At 36.2% G+C, this 15,349-nt stretch overlaps 1 long non-coding RNA gene across 18 annotated transcripts in view; it reads right to left on the reverse strand.

Moving 5' to 3' along the window:
* The window catches only part of LOC112671712 (uncharacterized), a 146,067-nt gene that overhangs the window by 129,038 nt on the left and 1,680 nt on the right, over positions 1-15,349 (reverse strand). For all 18 annotated transcript variants that reach the window (XR_003143827.3, XR_003143823.3, XR_003143822.3 and 15 more), the window contains exons 2-3: positions 10,773-10,927; positions 4,557-4,658 (exon numbers count right to left, since the gene is read on the reverse strand). This is a non-coding gene — a long non-coding RNA (uncharacterized LOC112671712). The remainder of the gene's footprint in view (positions 1-4,556; positions 4,659-10,772; positions 10,928-15,349) is intronic.

Consider the following 15,349-nt stretch of genomic DNA (forward strand, 5'->3'; position numbering starts at 1 on the left):
ATTATTATTATATGAAATTTATTTTTAACCTCCCCTTGTACCTTCTTCCATTAATTCTATATCTTTGAGTTTCTATCATTTCTCAGCCTATTCCCAAAAGTTATAAATACAAAGACTAGTAAATCATTAAAATTGGAGCCCCCTATATTTTCACCATCTCCTTTGGAGCATCTCTTAGAGAAAGGAATCATGACGAATATCAATAAGTACTTAAGAAAGACATTTACTTGCCAGATTTAGGCAAATATTTTATTTGCCTAGCAATCCCTTTCAAGGAGTAAAAGCAAATTTCACAAATTCATTACCCGCAGCATAAAGTCTCCAGGATATTGTTAGAAGGAATGTATTTACCCACATTTTATCATAGAGAAAACTGAATTAAATTTAATGAAATGTGAAACATTTCCAAAGCACACAGGATCTGTGACAAACCTTACATAAAACTGTCTATATCAAGCTGCTTCTTGGTTATGAGGGAATAAATTAAGTACAGGAAATGCCTGCTGTCTATATATTGGATGCCAAAATGCACTATTTCAAATCAATAACTAAAATGGAAACCAGATCTTGCTCCTAAGTATTGTGCATAATTTATACAGTTGGACCAGAAAAGATCGGTCTTCTTTTTTCTATTTGGTAAATGATATTTTTAATCTGAATTATTTATTTATTTATTTATTTTGTTTGTTTCAACCACTTTAAATAGAAATGTGAGCTCAAAATGTTATATACTCCTAGGGTTCTAGTGTATCTTTTCAGAACTTGATTTGTATCCTTCAAAACAAACACAACTTTTATTTTTTATTTTATTTTATTTTTACTTAATTAAAATGTACCTTATTGATTTAAAAAATGCTAATCATAATCTGAGCTTTGAGCAAGTCATAATCATTGATCACAGATCACCATAACAAGTTTAATAATTATGAAAACAAACAACCTTTAAAGACCTACAAAACCTACTATTGGAAAATAAAGTCTACTTCACACACAAATGAGTATGCTCACAAACTTTAAAGAAGTTAAAGATTATGATTTCAAAAATAACAAAAGGCTATGCAATATAATATTGAGAAATTCTCACTCCCATCTATGATCAGTTTGACAAAACCATATTGTTTCTATCCCCAATTAGTTATAGGGATGTCCTCAGTACAACTAGACTAGCAAAGAGGATAGATCAGACTGTAGCCCAGCTTCTATTCTTAACTAGATAATATTGGATAGGTCACTTTTTCCACTTTGGGCCTCAATTTCTCCATCTGTTAATGGAAGAAGTCAAATGTGATCACTGAACCCATTTTCTCCTTGTTTTACTTATCATCAGTTTTTGTAACATTTGATTCTTCCTGTCTCTCACAAATTTTGCCACCCAGCAGGAGCTGAGAATCATCTAGATGGTAAAGCTACAAGCAGAAACTGGGCCTAAGTAGCTCAACCAATCACTTCTCTTTGGAGAACACTCTGATTTGCTTTCAGCCTATGGTAAGTTCAGCAGAAATCTATGCTTAAGCATATTATTTAAAGCCACAAACATAACAAAAAGAGGTCATAAACAAAAATAAAAATATGAATATATGCTCAAAAGTAGGAGAATGAACAAGAGTATAAATGAGAAGAATGATATAAGTGAGCTAAATGTCTGATCCTTCAGTTGGGAAGGATCCTATCTGTTGGGAAGCCAACAGATATTGCCTGAAGTTGACAAAACAAGAAATTAAGGTAAAAACTAACCAGAATTATGGAGATAATCAGCACAACTTGAAAAGAAAAGCTAAAAGGGAGCTACCTTTACTAAATGGGACTAGACTGTGGGATGAGGGAGAAATATTTGAATTTTTATTTCCAAGTACATGTACTATTTTTATCACAACAGCAATAATCTATCATTTAAAAAAATAAGTCTGAATATTCAGGATCAACAGCAGCCAATTTGATGAGAAGATTACAGAGGAAGAGATCTAAGGAGCAGCTGAATCCAGCATCAGATATTGGATATTATCCATGAGATTAACTAATAGCTAAGACCTCTGTCAGCTACATAGCCTTATTTAGTACATTAGTGCAGTAGTTGTAAAGGTATTGTCTGCGGACCTCTGGCAAAAGGGGTACCCTTCAGAGGGTCTGCAGGTCAAAATATTTTCATAATAATACTAATTTATTATATTCCTTTGTCATTTTATTGATTTCTTCCCCTAATTTTGCAATAGCAATGTTGGGTAAAACTGCTGCTGCTTTAACATAAATCAAGATAGTGACATCAGTCTGTATTAGTAGTCACTGTATTCTTCACCATCACACACACACACACACACACACACGTTAAAAAAAAAAAAAGTTGCACTTCAGAATGCCCTTGGTGAAGCAGTAAGAATTATTAATATTATTAAATTTCAACCTTGAGTACCTGTCTTTTTAATCTCTCTGTGACAAAATGTGAAGCACGCCTAAGGCACTTCTGCCACATACTGAAGTAGATAGTTGTCTCAAGGAAAAGCACTTGAGCAATTGAGTTGCAAATTGAACTTTTTTTTTCTTATTTTTATTCAATATATTTAAGCTAAAAGAAAACTGGCTACTTTATTTGTGAAGCACCATCTTTACTTGAAAAAATGACTGACAGAGAACTATGGTTATGCAGACTTCAGTAATTGGAAGAGATTTTTTTGAAAATGAACAAAGTGAGCCTGTCACTTCAAGAAAAACAACTGACTGTATTTATTGCCAATGATAAAAAGTGAGCTTTCAAGTGAAAATTAAAATTATGTAGAACTTGTATCTGCTAAGAAGTCAACAGCAGACTAATATTTAAATACTTTTTTTGATGAGACTGATGGTGATATTAACAAATATTTTCTAATGTTACATAATGAAATATATTAACATTTGAAAGATCTGCATAACTCTGTGAACCAATATTTTCCAAATGACCTATGCAGGAGGTTACAGAATCATTATACATGGTACATCATTATAACAGCAAAAGTTCAACTCTTGGGCAAAACAAATAGTTTTAAATGTAACAAAATGTGGAAAGTTTACTGAGTTGGTTCAAATTCCACATTACAAATATCATTTAAGAAAATGTCACTTATTGGGATCCCTGGGTGGCGCAGCGGTTTAGCGCCTGCCTTTGGCCCAGGGCGCGATCCTGGAGACCCGGGATTGAATCCCATGTCGGGCTCCCGGTGCATGGAGCCTGCTTCTCCCTCTGCCTATGTCTCTGCCACTCTCTCTCTCTCTCTCTCTCTCTCTCTGTGACTATCATAAATAAATAAATTAATTAATTAATTAAAAAAAAAGAAAATGTCACTTATTAAGTTTTAACAAAGAAAAATATCCACAATAATCTGAAAAAGCTATAAATTTACACTTCCAAATACATATTTGTGTAAGGTCAGATTTTCTTCATATACTTCAATAAAAACAACATATCAAAATAGATTGCAAAAATAAATATCAGTATCCAGCTGTCTTCTATTAAACCAAACACTAAAGAGATATACATAAATGTAACACAATGCCACTCACTATATTTTTTGTTTTGAAAAACAGTTATTTTTCATTAAAACCATGATCTTTTTTTTTTTTAATTTTTATTTATTTATGATAGTCACACAGAGAGAGAGAGAGAGAGAGAGAGGCAGAGACACAGGCAGAGGGAGAAGCAGGCCCCATGCACCGGGAGCCCGACGTGGGATTCGATCCAGGGTCTCCCGGATCGCGCCCTGGGCCAAAGGCAGGCGCCAAACCGCTGCGCCACCCAGGGATCCCAAAACCATGATCTTATTATGAGTTTGCTCTTACTTTTAAATTAATTGATACTTTTTAATTCCTCAACTTAAATTTCTAATACAGTAAATATTAATAGATATAACCCTTCTAAACAAAAATCCTTTGGAGTCCTCAATAATTTTTTATAATGTAGAGAGATCCTCAGACCAAAAAGTGTGAGAGCTGCTGGCATAGGAGTTGGAAGTAATTTAAGTACCAAAGGCCAATATTTATATCATAAACAAGAGACTGGAAGGCAAATAGATGGAAAGCCAGACTATACCTCCTATCACCTTCCCATTCTACTCCCAGACCGGAAGTTGTCTGGCTGGAACTTTTAAAATTTTGGAAAGGGAAAAGAGAGAGGTATACATGAGAATGAGTTTCTTCTTCCCCTGCCCTTTCTCCTTGCCACCAAAGTGAGTTTTGAAAATGAAAGAATGAGAGACCTGAGAATCCAAGAGTAGAGAAAACTGTGTCCTACTTTCCATCTAAAACTCTGTAAAGCAGCAACCTCTTCTATGTGCTCTGCCCACCAATGGTGTGGGAGCAAAATAGTTAAAATAGTTCTAAGTATATATGACCTAGGATGGCACAGGCTCCACAGGGGCACAGGAACATGAAAGTTCCCATTCTTTATGGAAGCTGCAAAAATCACTAACAGGTCTTTAGACCCAAAGAGACTTGGCAGCTAAAACCAGGAGGACACCTAATGACCTGCCCAGACTGATAACTCTAGGGGTTGTAAGGAACCCAGATCATGGAAGCTAGAAGCCACTTACCAAGGATGGAACTTGATAAGGTTCACCCAATGCCAGCACAGGACAGATGACAGATGAGGCCCAGATGTCACCCTCTCACTTCATGTCCATTGTCATGACCACCTTGGGAAGAAAGGGAAAGAAGAACCTGAAATTTGACTGGGCTTTCCTAAAATAGACTTAAAAGTTTCTAGTAATGAAATATACTAGAATGGGAACAGTTATTGAAAACTACATTCTGCACAGGTTGAGGATCATGGAATTCATACCCACTGTATAAGCATCACACCTCAGGTTCAATTAGCAACAATGGAGACTCATAGAAAAACAGCCAACAGCAGGGTTGAGAGACTATTGATAGACTGATAGATGCAGCCTCAGTTAAGAAGAGCTGGGAATAGGCATAGTGATGTAGTAAGCCTGAATCCGCAGCTGGAGCGCATCTGCAGATGTTTATCTTCTTCCCAAGGAATCTGTTCCATCCTGTGGTTGACACAGCTTATGAGTCATGCTCTTGTATAATATTGCCTTTAGAGTTGGTGGAATCTGTCAACAGAATAGTCACTCTCTTGATTAGCACATCCCACATTCACTCCACCAAGGAATCCCATTGGCTCACTCTTCAAGTCAATCCAAAACCTACCACTTGTCACCACTGCTGCCACCCTGTTCTGAGATAATACCATCTTTATCTTGGATATCTTCCCTGCTTCCATCTCTGTGCCTGATAAACTACTGTCACTCAAGATCCAAAAGTAACCTTCTTACAAATTAAGTCAGAGGAATCTTCTATTAAAAATCCTGTAATAGCCCTCCTTTCCAGTCAGACTGCAACTTACATGATCTGACATCCCCCTTTATGACCTCAGTTCTTCTTCCTTGTCTCTCATTATGCAACAGTTGCACTGACTTCTTTGCTATTTTAAAGCCTTTGTACTGACATTTCCTCAAACGTCCACATGGCTAACTCCTGCAATTTATTTGGGTCTTTGTGCAAATGTCATTTTTTCAAAATGCCAACATCGGCAACCTTACATATAAAATTTTTGTCCTTTTACCTCTTCGCTGAACTCCTGATTCCCATTATCCTAATTTTATTTTTTTTACCATTATTTTTGTGACCTTATAACTCTATAATTTACCAATTTTACTTACATCTGTTATCTTCTACTGAAGTTTCTTGAAGGCAGGTGTATTTGTTTTCTTACATCAATGTATCCCCGCATTTATGTATCAAGTCTCTGACACATGATAGGTATTCAATGGATATTGTCATAATATTGGTTCTCCTAATCCACAAGCATGGAATATCTTTCCTTTTTGTGTCATCCTCAATTTCTTACACCAATGTTTTACAGTTTTAGGATTTTTTAAAAAGTAATATAAAAATTTTAGCTTGAGCCAAAGTAGTATTGTACAGTAAGTCAGAGTATTGAACAAGTCTTGCCATTTCTTTGAGAATCAAATAGAAGTTCATTAATATAGTCCTTGCTATCCAATTAAGATTATATATTTCTAATACCAAGATTGTGAAGATAGTGAAGATCTATTACAATTACAAATATTGACCTATAAGATCAGTTTCAGTTTGTCATAAAATTTTCTCTGTGAAATGACTTCCATTATGAGATTTAAAATTATTTCTATTATAAGATTTAAAATATATATCCCCGTGTGAAGGTGAAAATTTTTGGCAAAAATTTTTAAACTTTTTGGCAAAGACTGAGGTAAGAGGTGCTCATGGCCAAAAACACTTGTCATTTTTGCTTTAATATACTAGCTTATTTTTTCTTTAATATACTAACTCACAATTCATTTTTCCTGTCCCAGAAATTTTTTCACTTTTATCATGCCAGCTTCCTCATTCAACAAACATTCATTGAACATATACCATGAATCAAATACTGCTATAGCTAAGATGAATATGATTATATCTGTGTCCTCTGGTAGATCGGGCAGAAATATTTTATTCCTCCAACAAAATCAATGTCTACTTTGATACATACCACATTAAAATATGTAACAACTTAAATACTTCAGACAATAGGAAATGAATTAAATCTTTACTCGATTAATTCAGTATTTTTAAAAACTTATACATCAAGGTCAAATATATAAAAAAGGTCTGTGGTATTCAATCATATTCTTAGAATCTGCATCTAGGGGAAAGTTGTTCCTTTCTAGTAGAATCTAAGTTTTCAATATTTACTCTGAATATTATACAAAACTAGAGTCCAGAGGGTAGCTTGATAGAATCCATTATATGTGATGACATTTTCATGCTATTATCTACACATTCACTTATACATTTATGCACAATAATAAACGAATGTGTTTTAAGTTAAAACCTTCTAGGGTTTTAAACACAGACCTAAATAATAGGGTAACAGAGCCACCTAGTGGTACTTTTTAAAAAATGGTTGCTTCTTATAATTTTTATTTCATTAAGTTTACATAAACATAAGCTTATCTTTTCACTAACATAGATATTTATAATTTTTATGGAAGACAGATCATAAAAATTTAGGATCTGAGGGATGCCTGGGTGGCTCAATTGGTTAAACATGTGACTCTTGATTTTGGCTCAGGTCATGATGTAAGGGTCATGAGATCCAGCCCTGTGTCAGTCAGGCTCTATGCTCAGCTCTGAGCATCCTTGAGATTCTTTCTCTCCTTCTCCCTCTGCCCAGTCAGAATGGCTACACTTTGTTTACTTTCTTGTCAAACCCCAACCTTAGTTCCAACTCTTAGTCAGCTTTACACGTATACTTATGCAGCCATGTTTTGTAGAGAAAATATGCAGTCATGCTAATATTTTAATTTAAATGAACTTAAATTCATTACAAGAATTCAAGTGGGTCCCAAATGTGGCCCAGGAATCCTACAGTTCCAAGTCTACTTACACCATCTCCTAATTATACCTTCACCTCTCTCCTCAAATATCCAATACTCCCTCCTCCAACTTCTTAGTTGATGACCTTGCTTTCTATTACTAGATATTAATAAAAAAGAATATTCAAAAGTTCAGACCACCACATCACTCACCTACCAGCATCTATGCCCATATAATCCTGTTTCTATAAATGAATTGCTTGAACCACCATCATAGGCCAAATCCTACTTTGTGCACAAGATCCCACAAACAATTGCTTAAGAAATTCACCAAACCTCTCCTGCACCACCAATTTTCCATTTCCACTGGAACTTTCCCATCAGAATATAAACATGCGTTACATCATCCTGTGCTTAAAAAATAATCCACTTATCTTTTTCCTTTGTTTAAAACTCAAGGATAATTAACATACAATGAAATATTAGTTTCAGATGTACGATATAATGACTAAGCAGTTGTATACATTTCTCAATGCTCGTCAAGATAAATGTACTCTTAATACCCTTTATTTATTTCACCCATCCCTCCACCTACCTCCCATCCGGCAACCATCAGTTTGTTTTCTGTATTTAAGAGTCTGTTTTTCTGTTTGTCTCTTTTTTCTTTGTTTGCTTGTTTCATTTCTTAAACCCCATGTATGAGTGAAATCATATAGTATTTTCCTTCCTCTGTCTGACTCAGTGCACTTGGCATTATACCCTCTAGATCTATCCATGTTAATCTATGGTAATGGCAAGATTTCATTCTTCTTGAGAGCTGAGTAATACTCTGTGATATATATATATATATATATATACATATATATATATATATCACCTCTTCTTTATCCATTTATCTATTGATGAAACACTTAGATTCTTTTCATATTTTAGGTTAGTCCCACCGGTTTTATTTTGCTTTTGTTTCCCTTGCCAGAGGAGATATACTCACAAAAAATGTTTCTATGGTCAAAAAAATTACTATCTATGTTTTCTTCTAGAAGCTTTATGGTTTCAGGTCTCACTCACATTTAGGTCTTTAATCCATTTTGAATTTATTTTTGTGTATAGTGTAAGAAAGAAGTCTCATATTTCCAGCATCATTTGTTGAAGAGACTATCTTTCCCATTGTGTATCTTGCCTCCTTTGTCTAAGGTTAATTGACCATGAAAGTGTGAGTTTACTTCTGAACTCTCTGTTCTGTTTTTGTGCCAGTACCATACTGCTTTGATTACTATAGCTTTGTAGTATCTTGAAATCTGGAATTGTAACACTTCCAGGAAAAAAAAAAAATAATCCACTCTTGATCCCATATCCCTCTCAAGATACTCCCCCATTTCTCTTCCGTTTTCTAGCATAACTGCAAATGGGTTAACTAAGTCCATAGTCTCCAATTCCCTTTCCATTCTCTGTGAAACTGTTCTCACCAAGGTCCTAAATGACCTTCATATTACTAAATCCAATAGTCATTGCTCAACTTCCGTTTTACTTGTACCATGAACAGTTGATCACTCTCTCTTATTTGAAAAACTTTCTTCTTGACTTCAGGATACCACACTCCAATGGCTTTCCTCCTTACCTAACTTCTCAATATCCTTTGCTGGTTCCTGCTTCTTTTCCTGGTAGATAAATGTTAAGAAGGCATAAGGACTCAGTCTTTGATCTCATTTTCTATGTATCTTTTACTCCCTTGTTATTAGTATCCAATCTCATGGCATTAAGTGCCTTCTACACTTGGATAGCTCTCAGTCCAGACCTCTCCCCAGAACTCCATATTAACTCCACACTCCATATTAAATTCCCTAGTCAAAAATTCTACTCAAATGTCTAAAAGATATCTCTTACAACCTATACCCAATCATCAAATTCCATAAGCTCTATCATAAAAATATATTGAGAATTGAATCATTCATTTCCTCTACTGGGATCATTGTCATCACCATTCTCTCATCTGTATGACCATACTAGCCTAACTGGTTGCCCTACTCAAACACTATCCCTAGACACTGTGTGTCTTCTCAATAGTGCTTTGAGAAGAAACATGTAAATCCTAAGTCAGATCATATCACTCCTCTCCTCCAAACTCTCCAACAGCTACCAAGTTCACTCAAAAAAAAAAAAAAAAAAAAAAAAAAAACGAAAACTCAAAGTCATTTAATGATGCAAAAAACCCTAGGAAACCTATCACCTTTCTAACTTCACTTGCTATTTGGTTACCCCACTTCAGCCAAACTGGTCTCATTTTTATTCCTTGAACATGCCACGTATATGAGTTATCAATTGCTGCATAACAAACAATTCTTAAATGTACTACTCACTTAAAACAATATTATCTGGTTTATCTGGATTCTCTGCTTCAGTGTCTTTCACAGACTACAATCAACATCTGGGGCTGTAGTCATCTCAAGGCTCAAATGGTTAAAGATCCAATCTCACTTACACGGCTGTTGTCAAGATTCAGTTCCTCAGGGGCTATTGATCTGACAGCCTCAGTTCCTTACTGCATGTTGGCCAGAGACCACCCTCTGTTCCTTGCCACATAGGCCACTCTAATATAGCAGCTTGCTTCATCACAGCAGGCAATCCAAAAAGACAAGAGAAGCAATGGTAGCAAAAAAGAAGAGTCTTTTATAACATAATCTCAGAAGTGAGATCTCATCACTTCACCACTTAAGGCAAGGGAATTACATAAAGGAGGGAATAATATGATGTGGGAATCATTAGGAATCTTAGAAAAGGCTGTCTACCACAGCAGCTATGGTGCCACTCAGGAAGCACTGAAGACTTAGAATATTCTTCTTCTAGGGGCACCTGATTCTTGGTTTCCATTCAGGTGGTGATCTCAGGGTTGAATCAAGCCCCAGGTCAGGCTCCACACTCAGCATGGAGTCTGCTTGAGAGTCTCTCTCTCCCTCTGCCCTTCCCCCTGCTCATGCTGTCTCTCTCTCTCTTAGTGAATAAATCGCTAAAAAAAACAATATTCTTCCAGATATCAGCACGTTTCATTCCTTCACCTTAAGTCTTTTTGTTTGACCTAATGTCACCATCTCAAGATCTACCCTGAATGTTTTTTTAAATTATAATTCCTATCCTCACTGCAAACATTTCTCATTCCTACCTTTATTTTCTCTATTGCACTTACTGACTTTAAATTTTCATATAATTTACTTATTGTGGTTGATTTCTATTTTGTCAATTTAGCTAACCTAGTATTACAGTTTCATTTCCTCGCCTGAATAGTTACAGGTTAGTATGGCCACAAGAGATATTTTGCATAGTAATTGAAAGTGAAACAGCAGTCATATACTTTCACACTTAGGTCAGTACAGGGCATGAGGCAATGTTGCAGATTATGCAAATTCTCACCTAATCTGCTAGCTCATTTTGTTGGTGTGGGGCTGCAGCCAGGTCTGTACCTTCTTCAACTCCTGCCCGTTTCAACCTCTGCAACTTGTGGGTCTGTGACAAAGGACCAGTTCCTCCTGCAGATCACCTCTATCATCAAAGTTGAATCCTTGGAACTAGAGGAAAATGAATGCAGATTCCACTTTATTTTCATGGATTTCAGTTCATCCTTGCAGTTGCCATTTTTCCTTGCTTCCTCCTTTTGACAGCTTTGGTTGACCTTACACTAGAAATATCAGTATTGATATTGATATCCTAGTAGTTCTACTCCTCTGATATAACTCTAATACTCTTATTTATGTCAATTTTGTGCCACTAAAATATAAACTCCATGAGTAAGAAATTTTGTCTGTTTATTGTTCCTGCCCCAACACCAAGAACAGGGTCCAGCATATAGTAGAAAATCTTTAAACAAGAACATGATAGGAAACACTCGTTGTTTTAAGCGCCAAAGATTGTAGACTGTTCATTAACTGCAACATAACCTCAACCATTCTTAATGTGGCAGTTTTAACTTGTGTCAACAAATTTTTACATTCTCTCCTTTAAGAGATGGAGTTTAATTTCTCTCCCTTTTTGTGTGAGCTGGAAGTAATAACTTGGTTCTAACAAGTGATAGCATGTAACTTCTCAGACTAGGTCATAAAATCATTGGTACTTCCTCTCTTGGATCACTCACTTTGGGAGAAGCCAGCTGCCATATCATGAGAACATCTCAGCAGCAGCCTAATGGAGATCCACAAGCTGAGGATGAGACTTCCTGCCAACAATTAACATTAACTTGCCAAGCAGGTAAGTGAGCCACCTTGGAAGATGATACTGCAGCCTCAGTCAATATCCTGATTGCAACCTCATGCAACAACTAAGATAGGCTGCTTTTGGATCCTGATCCACAAAACTTGTGTGAGATAATAAATGCTTATTGTTTTAATCCACGATGCTGGGATCCCTGGGTGGCGCAGTGGTTTGGCGCCTGCCTTTGGCCCAGGGCGCGATCCTGGAGACCCGGGGTCGAGTCCCACGTCGGGCTCCTGGTGCATGGAGCCTGCTTCTCCCTCTGCCTGTGTCTCTGCCTCTCTCTCTCTGTGTGACTATCATAAATAAATTAAAAAAAAAAAAAACAATAGATAACTAGTACTTTGATTCATACAGAAATACACTAAAAATTGAAAAACCCATATACTGAAAATTATAACCACTGATGAAAGAAAGTGAAGATGATATAAATAAATGGAAAGAAATTCTGCACTCATTGATTGGAAGAATATTGTTTAAATGTTCCTACTGTGCAAAGCAATCCACAGAGTCAATACAATCCCTGTCAAAATTCCAATGCATTTTTCACAGAAATAAAGCAAACAATGCTAAAATTTGTATTTGGATCTACAAAAGATCCAAATAGTCAAAGCAATTTTGAAAAAGAACAAAACTGGAGACATCATGCTTCGTGGTTGGTAATATTGCAAAGCTATAGTATGATACTGGCATAAAAAGACAGAGTGAGAACTGCCTGTGTGGCTCAATCAATTAAGTGTCCAACTCTTGACTTCAGCTTAGGTCATGATCTCACAGCTTAGGTCATGATCTCAGAGTCATGAGATGGAGCCCGGCTTTAGGCTCTGTGCTCAGCAGAAGTCTGTTTGAGATTCTCTCTCTCCCTGTTCCTTTGCCCCTCCCCCCCAATATAAATAAATAAATCATAAAAAAAAAAAAAAGACACATTGATCAATGGAACAGAATAGAGAGCCCAGAAATAAACCCATGCATATACGGTCAATTAATTTACAACAAAGGAGCCAAGAATATACAATGGGAAAGGACAATCTGTTCAATGAATAGTGCTGGAAAACTTGACAGCCACATGCAAAAGAACGAAACTGGAATATTTTCTTACAATACACAGAAATGAACTAAAAATGGATTAAAGACTTGAATGTAAGCCTGAAACCATAAATATTCCTAGGAAAACACAGAGGCACTGACATTGATCTTGGTTCTGACTCCAAAAGCAAAGGCAACAAAAGTGAAAATAAGCTAGTGAGACTACATCAAACTAAAAAGCTTCTTCATAGCAAAGGAAATTTTCAAGAAAATGGAAAGTCAACCTACCAAATAGGAGAGAGTATGTGTAAATCATATATGTAATAAGGGGTTAATATCCAAAATACATAAAGAATTCATACAACTCAATAGCAAAACGCAGAACAACCCAATTAAAAAAAAGGCAGGGGATGTGAATAGACATTTTCCAATGAAGACATACAGATAGCCAACAGACACTGAAAAGACCCCCAATGTCACTAATAATCAGGGAAATGCAAATCAAAATGACAACGAGATAGCATCTCACCCCAGTCAGAATGGCTAGTATCAAAACAAACAAACACATAAGAAATAACAAGTGTTGGTGAGGATGTGGAGAAAAGAAAACCCTTGTGCACTGTTGATAAGAATATAAATTCATCCAGCCACTGTAGAAAAGCAAGGAGTTTCCTCAAAAATCAAAAATAGAATTACATATGATCCAGTAATTCTACTTCTGGGTATTTATCTGAGGAAAATAAAAACACTAATTCAAAAAGATTTATGCATCCTCATGTTCACTGCAGCATTATTTTCAACAGCCAAGATATGGAAACAAATATGTATCAATGGATGAATGGATAAAGATGTCAGATGTAGGGCACCTGGGTGGCTCAGTCAGTTGAGCATCTGCCTTCGGCTCAGGTCATGATCTCAGGGTCCTAGGATCAAGCCCCACATAGGGCTCTACCCTCAGTGAGGAGTCTGCTTCTCCTTCACCCTTTTCTTCTATCCCTCCCCACTGCTCATGCACATGCTCTTTCTCAAAATAAATAAATCAAAAATATTTAGTATGTCAAATGTACATGTAATAGAATATTATTCATAAAAAAGGAATGAAACCTTGCCATTTGTGACATTATGGATAGACCCTTAAGGTATTAAGTGAAATAAGTCAGAGAAAGACAAATATTATATGATCTCATTTATATGCAGAATCTAAAAACAAAAACAAAAAACACTAAGTTAAATGATACAGAGAACAGATTGGTGGTTGCCAGAGGAGGTAGATTGAAGGGATAGCTAAAATGGGTGAAAGGGGTCAAAAGGTACAAAATTCTAGTTATAAAATAAGTAAGGGGAATGTAATGTATAACATGGTGATATTATATTAAAATATAATACTTTTCCATATTTGAAAGTTGCTAAGAAAGTAAATCTTTTTTTAAGATTTCAAATCCTAATCTCTACACCCAACGTGGGGCTCAAATTTACAACCATGAGATCAAGAGTCACCTTCCACCAATTGAGCCAGCTAATTGTCCCTTAGAGAGTAAATTTTAAGAGTACTCAGCACAGGGATGCCTGGGTAGCTCAGCAGTTGAGTGTCTGCCTTTGGGTATGATCCTGGAGTCCCAGGATTGAGTCTCACGTCGGGCTCCCTACATGGAGCCTGCTTCTCTCTCTGCCTGTGTGTGTGCGCGCGCGCGCATGTGTGTATGTCTGTGTGTGTGTGTGTCATGAAAAAATAAATAAAATCTTTAAGAAAAAGAGTCCTCAGCACAAAGAAAAAAATTTCATAACTATGTATGGGGATAGAGGTTTACTAGACGTAATGAGATTACTTACCAACATATACAAATATCAAATCATTATGTTGTATACCTGACACTAATATGTCAATTATACCTCAATTTTAAAGAAAGGAAGAAAAAAATAGATGAGAAGAAATACCAGTTTGAGCAAAGAATAAAACATGGGAGCAGAAGCACCCTTAAGAGCGCACATTCTCTCTCTCTCTTTCAGATGTTTTAACCCCATAGCCCAAAGGAAACAGTCATTTAAAAATCTTCAATATGAAAAAAAATCTTCAATATGTCTTTATAGCTTAGCATAAGCGGATGCTGGCATGGGCTGGATTGTGTCCCCCCAAAATTCATATGTTCAGCCCTAACCACTAATATCTCAGAATTTGGTGGTATTTGGAGACAAGATCTTTAAAAAGTGGCAATTAAGTAGGGTCATTAGCATAGGCCCTAATCCAGTATGACTCGTATTCTTTTAAGAGGAGATTGGGATACAGACAGGTAGAGAGGTAAAGGATGTGAAGATACAAGAAAAGAGTCATCTACAGGCCACAGAAGGCCTGAAAACAAACATGGACACCTTGATCTCAGACTCCTAGCCTCCACAATAGTGAGAAAATAAATTTCTGTTGTGTGAGCCACCCAATCTGTGGCATTTTGTAATACAGGTAATTTAGATATTCTAAATGAAATCTAATTTGGCAAAACTCTCCACTGCGATTTGGTACTTAAACTTTGTTACTGCCTAGTACCTTCTGTTCATTAGTAATGATACGGAAGAGCTGGGTTCTTGTCTCAGGGAGTGGAAGAATGAATCGCACTGACAGCAGAGAACAAGCAAAGCAATAGAAGTTTATTGCTTGAGAAAGCTCTCAAAAGTGAGAGGGGTCCCCACAGGGTTGCCACTGAGGGCTTGTAGGGACTGTCTTT

The sequence above is a fragment of the Canis lupus genome, chromosome 32 (genome assembly GCF_003254725.2).
Source record: "Canis lupus dingo isolate Sandy chromosome 32, ASM325472v2, whole genome shotgun sequence".
NCBI classification, from domain to species: Eukaryota; Metazoa; Chordata; class Mammalia; order Carnivora; family Canidae; genus Canis; species Canis lupus.